We start from the raw sequence: 8,760 nt of genomic DNA, 5'->3' as shown, positions 1-8,760 counted from the left end.
TAAGCCCTTTGGGTCTGGAGACGTCAATGTTTTCTCTTTGTTGACCTAATTATTCGTTACTTAACCTTACTGTAAGACCGAGACCACAAACGATAAATGAATATAAATTAGTATATAAAATCTACGCCTTGCAGCTTGGATCTAGCTGGGAGTCACTAGCTGGTTTAAGGCCACTAGTTACGTTTTTGAGGTCAGCATTTCTGCCAGTATTTCAATGTAATGGGAATGCTAGGCTGAAAAGCAGTGGTGCAGAATGAGAGATAGATCAAATTGCTAAACTTATATATATTTCGAATTTTTAAGGAGCTGACGGTACTCCCGAGTGGAAGGCGAGTTTCTATTCGATAAACTCACTTGAAACATGCTGTAGTATATTACTAATCCTGCCGCCATGGGGCAGCTCTGGCAACAGAATTATCTGTCACGAACCCGGTAAACTTCATTTATGCAGTGAGAATTTTAGCGCTAATAAAATTGCTGTCAACTTCTGACAGCAAATCAGTGCAATGAATCTCTTTCGTTCTGAAAAAGATTCATTGAACGGATTTGTTAACATAATCCGAATATTAAGTGACTTCATTTTGATAGTGGTTATTTATTTATTTTTCTGAAAGAAGAGGTTACATAAATAAAAATATATATACAGGGTGTCTCAAAAATATTGGTACAAACGTTTAGAGGAAGTAGGTAACATCTAAAGGAATGTGAATCACATAGGAACCCATAACCGAAAACGTCACGGGAAAGTAGTAGCAGAGGCACAATAAGCAGAAATGACACAAGACAGTAATTAGTGGCAAACATTTACTTGACATAATATTAACAATGGAGTACGAGATGGATGCATTTCATGATCTTACAACAGATGCTCGAAGGTTCCACCATGAGACGCGATGCATGCGTGACACCGACGCAGCATGGATTGGCGAACACAGTCGAACACATCTGTAGTTTCTTTGACAGTAGCAGCAGCGCAGACGAGTCTCGCCACGAGATCCATTTCCGTCTCCACAGGCGATTCATACACGATAGATTTGAGGCCCCCCCCCCCCACAGAAAGAAATCAAGGCTCGATAAATCAGGTGAGCGTGGGGGCCAGGCAACGGGTCCACCAAGGCCAATCCATTGACGCCCAAAACGCCTGTTCAAATGGTCACGAACACACCTTCCATAATGAGAAAGCGCCCCGTCATGTTGAAACCAAATGTTGCGTCTCACATTTGCTGGAACATCGTCAGGTAACCCTGGTAGAACTTGTTCAAGAAAGATCCTGTATTTAGCAGAGTTCATGTGGGATGGTAAAAGGTATGGGCCGACTAAGCAGTCACCGACCATACCTGCCCACACATTTATTGGGAAGCGATGTTGTGCCGCATGCGGGTGCACACCGTGTGGGCCCTCTGCTAATCCATACACTAGGTGCATGTCTGCCAGCTCACAGTTCGTATATCGATGCATGCTCTTCTTGCGGCGACTACTGCTTGAATGAGTAAACCAGGAATTTTCCCTCTCGCGAACTGATGAACAGCGCCGTGTATCGACTTACGGTTATTTCCGGTTATGGGTTCCGATGCGATTCACATTCCTTTAGATGTTACGTACCTCCCCTAAACGTTTGTACCAATATTTTTGAGACATCCTGTATATTATGCAACACAGCCGTGTATCCTTTTTTTGGAAGCGAAAGTTTCTTTCTTTTACATATGAAAAAGCCAGTTTCTTGTACGCATTGATATTCAAATATCATCAAGGTTTTCTTTTAGTTATTTCTAGTAGAGCTCATATCTGAAAGAAATATTTTTTCTTTTCTCATTTTTCAATACAGAAAAATTTACTTCTAATGGCTAATACAACAGCTGCGTGAAAATGATCAGATTCAACTATTTGACACTAATTATTTCTTCGAAAATTCCTGACCTTTAAGAGAAGACCGAACAGCAGAAGAAAAATCACTAATGGCAGTTTCGAAACCATATTTTTATACGCCTTACATATCTGGCAAACTTTCTTTCTGAATTTCATTAACGATTCTTTAACTGGCGTATTATTTTTTTTTTCATTTTCCATTAATGTGTTTTATTGGAAAGAGTCTCGAAGAAATCAGTGAGTTTTCTGGAACCACCGCTGGAGGAAAACGTAGCGGTGTTTACATTTTAGTCTTCATTTACTCTGAGAAATGTTTTCCCGCATGATATTTCAAATGATTAGATCCATCACTGGTTAGACTTAGGAAAAAAAGTAATAGTCTTTCAGTAGTGTTCAATAAAGCTTTTTCTCTTATATACAAGGTGCACTGCGGCACTATTTCAGCCAAACGGTATTGGATCGTTTTTTAATGAAAAAATTACAGCGCTTTATTTCTTACAAACTGTCCAACTCCCAACAAGGATGCTCTTCGTTAATCTTAGATAATAATGCTGCATGAGTCCGTTGTCTTATGGTATCGCCCTTGCAATCTGTTCGCGATTAAGTGAAATTTTTGTTTTAATCATTTAATTTCGCAAATATGAGATCAGATTTCACCCAGCCACGTAGATCAGCTGTTCTTAAACTTCTGGTGTCTTCCTACCCCGTTACCACTTGCTGCCACTGTATGCTAATCTGACATACGATAGCTAAAAGACTGATTCCTGGATTCGGCGTATTTGTCGCCTTTCGTGTACCTTCTTCTTCTCTTACACTCCGACTTTTCTTTCTTGTTATGCTAAGGAATAAGCACGAGTAGATATTTTTTGATGTCAACAAAGGCACAGATACTAAAGTGAGTTCAGATCAAATAGTTTTGAGACATATTTCCTGCAGCTCTATAAATTAACTTATTTTATAATTTGGTTCCTTCAATCTTCTCAAAATACCAGCTCTCCTAACAAAAGTATCTCCTTTTTCTGAATGTAATTCATTGAAATATTCTTAAATTTGATGGTGCTTAAAATCACAACATAGCTGCTGTTCATTTTCGTTGCAGTATTCATAACAGAATCCATAGTTAAACTTTGATGAGTATATAGATTCTTGGATATTAATTAAAACAAAATAATGGAGTTCTTAATGGGCGATGTTCAGGGCTTCTTACTCGATATTCATTTCTTTAGGTATAAAGATGATTTTTCGCTCTACATACCCGTAATTAGACAAATAAACGGGATATTTTTTCCCCTTGAAACTTTTAACATAAAACACAGGAAGCCGTTTCATATTATGAAGCAACATGGCTTATACTGTATATAAATACAGTATATTTTATTTTATGGAAAATACATCCAGTATTAAAAAGGTTCAAATTATTAATGCTCCAATAAATTCTGTTATAGATTATGCCTTTTTATCTGGACAAATACTAATCCATCTAAAACCAATTAAGAATTTTATATCAAGGCTGCTGAAATTAATTTTGCCTTATGCGATCGGGAACAACGTCTCAAAAAGGAAATTTTTGCTCGTGAAATATAAGCCTTTTTCCAGATCATGAACTGAAATATTATAATTTTTGTGAAACCTCAAGTTTAATTTATGTTAAGTATTTTTGAAACTTCCCTTGTCATTTCAGGAAAACACGATCAAATTTATTTGATCTCCCACCCATTTAAAATAGTTATAGAACAAACAAGGTATACAAGTAACTTTCCATGTTTAAATATTATGTATAATGAACTATAATAATATATAATTTTGATTTTATTATTATTTTTAAAATGCATTGTTTTTAATGATACGTATTCTGTACTGTTTGTCACTGGTTGGTGGAAGAATGATATGAATTCTCATATGAATTCTTGTATTTTTGGTTTTTATTAAACACGTTTTTTATAGAAATTTTTATTCTAATTCTAATAATATTTTAGGTTAAAAGGTACCTGAAATTAAAATATGAAAACTGGGGTGCGTTTAGAATCTTTGCCCATCCCTGTGAACGATTATATTTTTATTTATTTGTTCGATAAACTAGAATTCGCTGGACGAAACGTTTTGTTATTATAGCGTTAGACTTAACTCTTCCAGCTGTTTTGAAGTTCGCCAAATATAATTCACTGGCATCTTCCAATCTTCAGAGCTCTTCAGTAGATTCTGCGCATTCAATCATGCATTCTGCCCGTTTCCTTGGAGCCACTTAATTACTTTTTCCAGCTCTAAAATGATTAATGAGAATCCTCTTCGGATATTTGTTATTAAATTTATGGCAATTGAACGACGCCTACTGCTTTAACCGTCTGTACATGAAAACAACTCCATTCTCTCATTTTAGTTACTTTGTAGTTATCACGCAAAAGCAGTTAAGAGAAAGAAAGAAAAATCCAATTAATTCCTTCCATCTTTGAAAATTCTGTTTGTGGACTTTTTGTTGCCATTTTATTCATCAGATTAAATAGTGCCTTTTCAAGCTTACCTCGCATGAAGTGATACTCAAATATGCAACTATCAGTGTATAAAAAGCAACTAGTTTTAACAAATAATTATTGCAGAAGTTCTCGTAAATTATTCATCTCATTTCGTAATATGATGGCTTCTACAGCGTTTTGTTATTACTAGGTAACAATCAGATATTCTAAAGCTAATCCATCGAAATCATTTTCATCCTGTAAATTCTTGTTATTAAATTTCTTAAATTACAGGTTTAAATAAATTTCACTAAGAATAATGCCACAATAATTTGCCATTATTTTATTTGTCTCATCACTGAAAGATCGAAATTAAAATAAGAAAACTTATTTTACTGCCGTGTATGATCGTTGTACACAAAATTCTTGTGTACAACTTTAGAAATATACATAATTAACATTTTAAAATATCATATTAAAACAATGTTTGTTTATTTATATTTAACAATTAATGATGTTCTTGTACATCAAGATTTTTTAGTAATTTCATGTCTTGAGTTAAAATGGTGACAGCAGCAATCAAACAGTCAATTCAAAATAGGAGAAATTTCTATTTGGGTAGTGTTGTTGTAGTAGGATTTTAGGCGCATCGACAACTAAGGCCTCATTGATCCGTGTATATTGTCTGTAAATTGCTTGTGTTCTGAGGTCGAGTTTCCGGGAGAAAACGTCATACTACCCTCACCTGAGACCGACTACTTTATCGTTATATGTCACTATCCACCTCACACCGGATGGAAGAGGGCCGAGTTCGAATCCTGTCAATGACACGAGGAATTTTAGTGGTCTTTTTCACACCGTGTCTGAGTTAGTCGGTCTCCGGTGCAGCATGGATTTCTCTCCCGGAAACGTTGGTTTTCCATAAAGCAATCAGCAAATCGACCACAGAGCACACGCAATTTACAGATATATCATATAGGGTGCAATATGACCTAAGCTACCGTTGCCCATAACCCTAAAATTCTACCCAAAAAAAAAAAAAAAACCACGAACGTCACTGGCAATGATATGTCAAATTAATATCCCATAATAAAAATATTCAAATTTCTTAAAGTGAAACTGCATGAACTTATTTAAAAATTTCAAGGAGTTCGCAGCTTACAAAGAGTTGAACAGCCAGGAGCAGACAGATTTTTCCCCCTGAAATAATTAAAATATGAAATTTAGAATCCTCCTTGGTTTCTTGGTGAGTTATAATTTTCTGATGAAGCAACCTTTTGCATTAAAACCAACGTCAACCAACCGCGGTAACTGCCGCATATGTAGGAAAAAAACCTCATACGTCAGACAACTTGAGAGAGTTTGATTAAAAATCGCTGTCTGGTTTGTTCTATGAACTTTTACCGGTAACCTATCGCTTCTTTTTCAAAGAATCAACAGTCGGTAGTGAACATTACTTTGGAAGGTTGCAGAATTTCTACATCCCTGAATTATGATGATTGAGGTTTTAATCTTACCTTACAGAAAGACTGTAATAATTGTCTTGTCGGTATAAGAAATAGAAGATCACGAATGCAATTTTAGAGATCATCCATGTTGGAAAATTGGATTGAAGGGTGTATTTAAAAATCTGATTATTAGATTGAACTATAGAAATATCAATACGCTAACATATAAGGGGACTTTGTGAGATTTGGGTTGAATTTCTTAGGGAAAGGTCGCGATACCTCAGTATTATATCCTGTTTATAATTTACAGGTATCTGTAGTAGGAACTTGACATCGATTATCGAGTCTTTTTAGAAGCATATGCCTTCATTGGTGAGGATAAATTACTCCAATTTGCTGACAATACTGGAAGGCTGACATTTGAAAATGAAATTAAAATTGATGATGCTGCTAATTTAATGGAAGATGCATTCTTACATGAATTGAAATATAGGATATAGGTGTGAATTGGTGTACAACGAATTGTCAGTACACTGTAGGTAGAGAATATGCATAAAATCGCTGATTGTCAATTCAGGCGTAAATGAACACGTTGATTTCTATTTAAAAGTTACTTCCAAACGTAAGAGCAATTTATTTATAATTAAAATTTATAATAATTAAAAATCATGTACTTTATTTCATTTCAGTTGTTAAACAACTGTATAAATACCTGGAATGTCTTTAAATTCTCCACACGTAGCGAGAGTAGTTCTATAAAAATTTGCTTCCCCTTCAGAAGATAGCACTGAACAGAGTTCCGACTTGCCGATCTGACTAATTCAGAATTTTTTTCTTTTTAACATACTTAAAAATAATTGAAGGAACGGTTTTTTTCAGTGATAAACGAGCGATAGCTATCGATGTGGGAGTCGTTCCTGCAGAGAATGAAAATCCATGTAAAACTTTGACTTTGGTATTGAAGTGAATAAAAAATTACTTTGGAAATTTATAAACGCAGAAACTTTTTTTCCTATTTAATGAAAAATTTTCATCGTGATTCCAGTTATCTTGTATGCATTTATATATTTATTTACACATCGCTAAAGTATTCAAATAAAGCATTATTTTCTTGTTAGTCTACATGGAAGGGATTTCCTAAATGCAACAATATAAATTTTGGAGATTCGTTGTTATACACATTTATAGAAGAATAAGAGAAGTTTATCTCACTATGATAATCTCCAGAAATTAAAACGAATAAAAGATTAACGTAAATGATTACAGTAAAAAAAAATTGAAAAAAATCAATCATTTACGATCATTTAGATAGAAATGGATTTCTGAAGGATACTTAGCATGGTTTTGCAAAGGGAAAATCATGTGCAACTAATCTGGTTAACTATTTTCACAGGGTCACTCAACAGCTGGACTTGGAGAATAATTCAGATATTGTTTATTTGGATTTCAGACAATCATTTGACTCAGTCCCACATGAGCGGTTACTTTATAAGCTGTAACAGGGTGAAATTACAGGAAAAATCCTTAGATGGATAGTTGGATGGCTTCAGGAAAGGAGGCAGAGGGATATGATAAATGGTTATTCCTCTGATTGGGTTGATGTAAGAGGTGGAGTTCCCCAAGGATCAGTATTAGGACCACTGTTGTTTTTGAATTTCATAAATGCTTGGAGGTATAAGAAGACGTGACGTCTAAATTTGCAGATAATGTAAAGATTGGTGGAATAGTTAATGATCACTGCCAAGCAGAGCTTCAGTGTGACCTAGATAGACTTCAAGAATGGTCATAAAAATGGCAGCTATGCTTTAATCTAGCAAGGTGCAAGGTATTGCGCCTTGTGAACAGTAACCGCAACATAACATATACACTTGGCGTAGTTGAACTAAAGCCTGTAGTGGAGGAAAAGGACTTGGGTATTACGATACTTCAGACATGAAGCTCTCCGAGCGTTGTAAACTGGTTGCAAGGAAGGCCCATGGTGTCCTATCGATGATTTAATGAACAATTGCTAGTAGAGATAAGGACGTCATAATCCCATTATATAAGGCTATTGTTAGATCACACTTGGAATACTGTGTTCAAGTATGGAAACCGCACCTAAAGAAAGACATTGTGCTTATTGAAAGGGTCCAAAAGATGGGTAACTCGCCTGGTGAGATCGGTAAAGGGCGTCCATATGAGGAAAGACTTCGAATATGTGCGTTGTGGAGCTTGGAAACTAGTAACCTTAGAGGAGACTTGATTGAGGTGTTTAAGGCTCTGAGAGGAATAAGTACGAAATTTTCACGGTTATAAATGATTCTAGAACAAGGGGCCATAATTTCAAGTTACAGAGAGGAGATGTTTAGACTGGATTGCAGGAAGTTTTATTTTAGACAGGAGTTATAAATTACTGGAATAAGTTACCTACATGGGTGGTAGAGGCTGACATTTTGGGGAAATTCAAAGGTCAGCTGGATAATTACCTATTAGAGGATGGAAACGCATATATTGTCAATTTCCTTTTCTCCTATTATTTTTATTATTATTATTTATTTTATTTTTTATTCTTATTATTGTTTTTATTTTTATTCTTCTTTTTCTTTTTATTCTTATTATTTTATTTTTATTCTTTTTTTTTGGCTGGTGCAACATAAGCGATAGTCTTTCTTGCACCATGTGGCCATTTCTAATACTAATCATAGCTCTGTTAGATGCTATCATTGTTGTACACAGAAGTAGCCATATTTATTTTCATGATGTTATTTATATGTTTGTATATATGTATTTATTCTTAAAGCAAGAGTCTTTATTGAATGAGTTTGTTCATTAAAAGGAAAGATAGTTTTATCTAGTTTGGAATTTGTTCTTTATAATCAGAGTTTCTTGATCTTCCTTCTCGCATTTTATTCCGAAGCCACCCTAGAATGTGCTTATTGAGACATTTCTCTCTATTACCTTCTGTTTCAAACTCCCTCATTACATTTATATAAACCCTTTCCCCATCTGAAGAAAAT

Source organism: Mastigoproctus giganteus, chromosome 7 (assembly GCF_048544385.1).
Source record: "Mastigoproctus giganteus isolate SK-2022 chromosome 7, ASM4854438v1, whole genome shotgun sequence".
Taxonomy (NCBI): Eukaryota; Metazoa; Arthropoda; class Arachnida; order Uropygi; family Thelyphonidae; genus Mastigoproctus; species Mastigoproctus giganteus.
This window is presented reverse-complemented; position numbering follows the sequence as displayed.